Raw genomic sequence first — 7,234 nt, 5'->3', positions numbered from 1 at the left:
GCCAGAAGAGGACTGGCCACCCCTCATAGCCTGGTTCCTCTCTAGGTTTCTTCCTAGGTTTTGGCCTTTCTAGGGAGTTTTTCCTAGCCACCGTGCTTCTACATCTGCATTGTTGGCTGTTTGGGGTTTTAGGCTGGGTTTCTGTACAGCACTTTGAGATATCAGCTGATGTACGAAGGGCTATATAAATACATTTGATTTGATTTGATTCTTCGGGACAAGTCTCTGAATGTCCTTGAGTGGCTCAGCCAGAGCCCGGACAGCAAACATAGATTGAAATGCAGGACTGCACCAAAGACCTTGGTGCTGCTCATCATTCAAAAGGGATTTAGTGACATAGAACTGTAACAGCAGACCACCGGGTGAGTTCACACTCATCTAGTCCACATGCCCTGTCGACTGTAAGTCCAATGTGCTTAATAACACTATGTGTGACTTACCAAGTGGCTGAAATAATCAAAATAAAGGACTTGGCCCATCTTTAAAATCTACTTGAGCAGGTCAGCTTCTTTTCCAACTATATCAGCATCCCTTCAGATACTGTTACACTATTTAGGTTTGAAAGTTGGGAAAACACAAGTCTACAGCAAGAAGAAGACTAAAAATGTTCTGCGAACTCAACCAAACACAGATCCAAGGAGTTCAGCTCCTTATCAAAGTGTGGAATAATTGTTGAAACAGGTGTAACTGTGGAAGTGTTGGTGGGCTCCCTCTGTGTTCTGGTCCCTAAAATCAACCTCCGCCTCTGTCTCCATCTCACAAGTCTTTCCATGGGTGCAACTTTGGTTTTAGAAGTGGGGGGGCATAATTGTATATATTTTTAATCCAGTCGGATGAACACTCCAAACAGCCTACCCGACTGCTCAGAAGCGTCCGCATGGTCCTATGGCACATCGTTGCCTCATTTTGTATCACATTACAATCATAAAACTGGGGGCAACAAAAAATGCAATTTCAGAATGTGGGAGGGACATGTCTCGTCCCCGCCCCCCCCCATCCCCCATCCCCAGTAAAAGATACGCCCCTGAGTCTTTCAATCAACCTTGGTGGGATTTTTTTTACAAAGCACTCCGCCCGCCTCTCAAGGTGCACTCGAGAGCCAGTGAGAAGATGGGAGAAGAAAAACAGCTCTAATTATGCAAGAACAAGCGACTTTGTGGAAGATAAAGTTGGGTGACACATGGGTAACATCGAGGGACACCGTCACTTTAGGGGGTTTTCAACGTGGGAAGCACAAATGGATGTTTGTGCTAAGTTATCGCCGCTAATTGGTACAAACTTAATAAATGCAGGGTGTTGTGCGCCGACAGATGCTTTGTGCAATGTGGCAGATTTCAGTGGCTGTGCGTCTCTCTCCTTCCTCGGCACATCAAGAAGGAGAGAACATTTGGCAGGTCACGGAATTATGTGAGGAGAAGGGGAAGGCCGAGAAGAGTAAAAAATGAAAACAGTTGTGTGTTTATTAGTGTGTTAATTTATGTGTGAGTGAGTGTGCATAAATATGTGTGTGTGTGTGTGTGTGTGTGTGTGTGTGTGTGTGTGTGTGTGTGTGTGTGTGTGTGTGTGTGTGTGTGTGTGTGTGTGTGTGTGTGTGTGTGTGTGTGTGTGTGTGTGTGCGTGCGTGTGTGTGTGTGTGTTAGCTCTTGAGCGCTTGTCTGTTTGTTTGGGCCATTCTCTTTTGTTTGGGTTTTCTTGCCTCGCCAGCTCTCTGGCTCGCAATTAGCGTGCAGCCCTCAGGGACCTAATTAACCAGTTCAATGAATCAAGGATTTTCATAAAAATCCCATACAAGTCACCCTGACATTTGTCAGTCAGTCAGGAGTGTGTGTGTGTGTGTGTGTGTGCGTGTGTGTGTGTGTGTGTGTGTGTGTGTGTGTGTGTGTGTGTGTGTGTGTGTGTGTGTGTGTGTGTGTGTGTGTGTGTGTGTGTGTGTGTGTGTGCGTGTGTGTGTGTGTGTGTGTGTGAGCAGAGACAGATGATTAGCTTGTTTGCTTATCCCCCAGGTGGCTGAGGCAATGGCAGGGAATGAGGCGGGGGGGACAGCGTGTGTGTGTGTGTGTGTGTGTGTGTGTGTGTGTGTGTTTGTGTGTGTGTGTGTGTGTGGAGGAGCGTCTAGAGAGAGGAAGAGAGGGCTTACTCCCAGAACTGGACCCCACAGCAGAGGAGGGCTACTGTGACCTTTTATTGAGCGGCCGTTCGATAACTTGTGAGCGGTCATCCCTTTGAGTTGTAGCCTATGCCCTGGCCAGAAGTAACAGCGGGGCTGGAGGGGGCAAGGAGTCCTTGGGGGGTAGGAGGGTCGTTAACTGTCTCAGGTCATTGGCTCATTATGATGTCTTCCTTTAGGTTTAAGAGGGAGCGGCTGTGGGGAAGCATTTGTGCCCCCCCCCCCACACACACACACACACAGAACGAGACCTTTCTTTTGTCTGTCCGTGCAAGCATCTTTGGTTTGTCATCACACTCGATGATGAAGGAGCTAAACACCCTGGCTATTTTCATATTAGAATCTCATTTAGTCAAGACATATTGAATCTATCTGGTCCTACGCTGAATGGGGATGTATTTTTTTCTATGGCTGGATGTAACATATATTCCCTTGTGGGCAGGATGGGACAGAAGCACTTGTTTAATTTGTAGCATAATCTCCAAATGGTGACATTACAGGATCTTCTTGTCACTGCAAAGTGCCACATTGATGGATCTGACTGTGTACCAGTGTTCATTAAACACACACCAAACAGCCTCCATTACAGGCTGCTCTCTGTTCTACAGTAGAGAAGGCTCACCATTTCCTACTATCAAATGCTCTTCAAGCATATGTGTGGGGCTTGAAAAGTGTTTTCTTTCTGAAATGCCAGTTAGAAGTCAATCACTGGATATCAAAGCGCCCGGGTAGAGTACAAGAAAAGCTAACAATACAACATAATCGCTGTGAATTCAGACTGCTTTTCATATTGGCCATCGTGGGCTGATTCTACACTGTGCTTTAAGCGGGTCACTATCTGTCTGTACATATTACATAAAAAAAATATGATTATTGTTGGGGTCAAATTAGGATGAATTTGATGTCATAAATGTGTAGCAAAAGCCCAGAGACGAAGAGTTTAAGGACTTGGCTGACCCAACAGCCCACAGTGACTGGGAGATAAGAAGTGATTATATTTACCCATTTCATTTCGACACACTGATCTTCTGAGAAAAGCCCACGCGGGTTGATTCTTTCTCTAATGCAGCATAATGCATGTTGACGGACAAAATGTTTGAATTGTGTTTGCAAATAGCCCAACGTACAATTTCAAGATTGTGTGAGTTAAAATATGTAACGCTAGGTTCGATGTATTTCTCAATAGACATGGTCCAAAGATACCCCAATGGAACGATAATATGAAGTATGGAGAGAGGGAACAACTCAAAGACTGATTCAAAGACAGACAGATGGATGGAGAAGGAGAGAAATAAGAAGGACCATGTTTGTTGTTCCCAGTCAGGTTTGACTGAGGCCTGGCCTTTTCTAGGGTGACTCTGCACTACACACACTACATGCACTACAAGCCCCCCTGAGAAAACTCAGTGAAACCCAACTGCCTCCGCTTTGAAGCAAAAAGGATTATTGTGTAAATTTTCTGCGCAAGTGTTTGTGCGTCTTAATCTTCCGTTGGGTGATCTTTGGAAAGGAGGAACGCCTGGGTGCCAATGTTCAGAAGAGCCCCCGGTTGGAGAAAGACAGAGAGAGAGAAAGAGGGAGAGAGAGAGAGAGGGTCTCTGTACTTGCGAGAGCGCTGGGAGCTAAAGTTCACTACGGGGGCGTAAGTGTGTCAAGAAGAACGCTTTCCCCCACCATCCGCAAGCCCGGGGCCCTCTCAAAAACATTAAAAAGGATAAACAGTCAATACTGAATGTAACTCCGAGTGAGAGAGAGAGTGTGAAGAAGAGCGAGAAGTACGAGGAACGCAAAGATTTTTCAAGTGTTACACAACAGAGTGAGATCAGACAGAGAGGTAGAAGCTTGGCTGTAGTGTATGTTTGGTTGTGATCCTTTCTGATGGAGGGGGGGGGGGCTTCCAAGTGAATCATTCATTGCGGGTGGCGGGGGTGGGTATCAGGGGAGGAGGGAAAGGGATCAAGGAAATCTACACCTGGTGCAAGACAGGGGTCAGAGTAGTCCCAGACAAAAAGGACAGGAAGAGTTGTTCAGAATCCTTCTGTTTAGAAAGAGGCAATATCTCTATCATCCAGTGCACTCATCCAAACAAGAGCACATGAAATATGTAAAGCACATATAGTGATAGAGAAGCGCACTGAAAGTCGCCTTTCTTGCCGATAAGAGCAAAAACACTGCCGATGATAAAATATCAAAAGGTACACATTTGAGACTTCTCGTTTGAGATGTGAAGGTTTGTTGATCTGTAGCGCATTGTTCTTACTCCTAACCGGTCTGTCTGGGAGGGATAAGAGTCTTTCACTCGCTCAGTCTCCCTTTTCCACTCCCGCTCACTCTCTCTCACCAGAATTTCAAATGATCTCTCCCAAACACTCGACACCTGGCTGACTTTAGAGTCTGTGATAAGTGGAAGTTGGCACGTCTCTCTCTCTCGCTGTCTTTTTTAATCAAATCTTCAGTCACACCTCACATGATGCACAAGCCCGCATTCAGACAAACTCTCTCTATTGACAGGGTAGATAGAAAGAGTTACAGGCAGAGTGATAGTGTGAAATTGGCTGTGTGTGTATGTGTGTGTGTGTGCGTGCATGCGTCAGACCTGGGTTCAAATACATGTATAATTGAGTATTATTTAAATACTTTTTTTCCTGTGTATTTGAGCACAAAACAAGCACTTTTATTTGAGCATTTATTTGTATAAAACAAACAGTTCACCAAATTATATTTGAAAGTATTTTAAAATACCTATTTCAAATACTATTTTCGAATACCTGGGTTAAATGTATGGGAGTTTCAAACACTTTCCAAGTGTATTTCGAATATATTCAACTACTTGTTTTTTTTCTCAAAAAAAGGTTATCTCAATACTTGTTTTGAAATGTATTGAAATGTAATTGAAATGTAGTGAAATGTAATTGAAATACAATACCTGAAATAATATTTCAACCCAGGTCTGGAGTGTGGGTTTGTGTTGAGTAAAAAAAATGCATACCAAAAAACTGTAGATTCAGTTCGCTTCTATTAGGTTACATACAAAAGTGGCTTAAAAAACAACAGTCTGTCTTATATTGCTACAGCCTAATATTGCTCATATTGAGGGTGCACTTGAGTATCTTTGTCACGCAGGACTAGGTGGTTGAAGGAATCAGACGCAGAGAGTTCCACTGGGGAAAAGGGCTCTTCACTTCGGCACACAAAATGATAAGCCCAACAACACAGGGCGCGGGCAACAACGTGACAACCCAAAAAACACAGGGTGCCAAGTTCAGAAAATAAATCCACCTCTACCTAAACCACACACATGTAACATAAAGACAATCCTGCACAAAACAAGGGCGGGTCTACCTAACAACAGAAACATGGGTGCAACTAATAAGACAAAACAAACAGACAAACGAAAAAGGCGGCTAGTAGGACGGTGACGAGGACCACCGAGCACCGCCCCAACAGGCAGGGGAGCCAACTTCTAGTAGGCCGGTGACGACGACCACCGAGCACCGCCCCAACAGGCTGGGGAGCCAACTTCTGGTAGGCCGGTGACGAGGACCACCAAGCACCGCCTGAACAGGCTGGGGAGCCAACTTCTAGTAGGACGGTGACGAGGACCACCGAGCACCACCCCAACAGGCTGGGGAGCCAACTTCTAGTAGGACGGTGACGAGGACCACCGAGCACCGCCCCAACAGGCTGGGGAGCCAACTTATAGTAGGCCGGTGACGAGGACCACCGAGCACCGCCTGAACAGGCAGGGGAGCCAACTTCTAGTAGAACGGTGACGACGACCGCCGAGCACCGCCCCAACAGGCAGGGGAGCCAACTTCTAGTAGGACGGTGACAAGGACCACCGAGCACCCTCGAACAGGCAGGGGAGCCAACTTCTAGTAGGACGGTGACGAGGACCACCGAGCACCGCCCCAACAGGCTGGGGAGCCAACTTCTAGTAGGCCGGTGACGAGGACCACCGAGCACCGCCCGAACAGGCAGGGGAGCCAACTTCTAGTAGGACGGTGACGAGGACCGCCGAGCACCGCCCGGACAGGCAGGGGAGCCAACTTCTAGTAGGACGGTGACGACGACCGCCGAGCACCGCCAGGACAGGCAGGGGAGCCAAACTTCTAGTAGGACTGTGACGACGACCGCCGATCACCGCCCGAACAGGCAGGGGAGCCAACTTTTAGTAGGACGGTGACGAGGACCACCGAGCACCGCCCGGACAGGCAGGGGAGCCAACTTCTAGTAGGACGGTGATGAGGACCACCGAGCACCTCCCGGACAGGCAGGGGAGCGAACTTCTAGTAGGACGGTGACGACGACTGCCGAGCACCGCCCGAACAGGCAGGGGAAGTCAACTTCTAGTAGGACGGTGACGACGACCGCCGAGCACCGCCCGAACAGGCAGGGGAGCCAACTTCGGGCGGGAAGTCGTGACAATCTTTTTCTCAATCTTTCTCTCCGCCATCCTTGAAACATTTCGAATCGGTGCAGCCTTTTCTTAAATAATTGCGCCGGTTGTATACAACACTAGGCAACAACATATTATATTTTTACAGCACATTCCAGGCATGGAATGTAATCCAATGTGCTTCACAGGAGAAAAAACAACCAAAAAAAACTAACAATGAAAATAAAACTGAGATATTTACTAAACCCTGCATATATAAGTAAGCACTTCCTGTAACCTCCAGATTCAAGGTTCCCAATCCTTTATAGAGTTTTAAAAGCAATCATTATCTCACCTTTTCTTCAACAAATAATGCTTTCTAAAACCAAGGACGCTGAGAGAATATCTTCCTCTCTTTCTGGGCAAACAAAAGTTGCTTCCATACTGTGTATTTGCACCATATTTTTTCTGCCAGCACACGTCCCAGACTCCATCGTTTGGAGGAGGGAACTATATCAGTGAGAATTTGACTTCCACTCCCCGGAATTGGCCGTTTCCTTTTGTTGTCAAACAGAATGACTAAACATGCTCATTCACATGATCCCAATGGTAGAGCGTTATTAATTTATTATTTTGGAGTTATCTGTGCTTTCACACACACGCCTGCCTAGATGAATGACAATTGTTAA

This window comes from Oncorhynchus masou, chromosome 18, assembly GCF_036934945.1.
Source record: "Oncorhynchus masou masou isolate Uvic2021 chromosome 18, UVic_Omas_1.1, whole genome shotgun sequence".
Taxonomy (NCBI): Eukaryota; Metazoa; Chordata; class Actinopteri; order Salmoniformes; family Salmonidae; genus Oncorhynchus; species Oncorhynchus masou.
Note: the sequence above shows the minus strand (reverse complement) of the source record.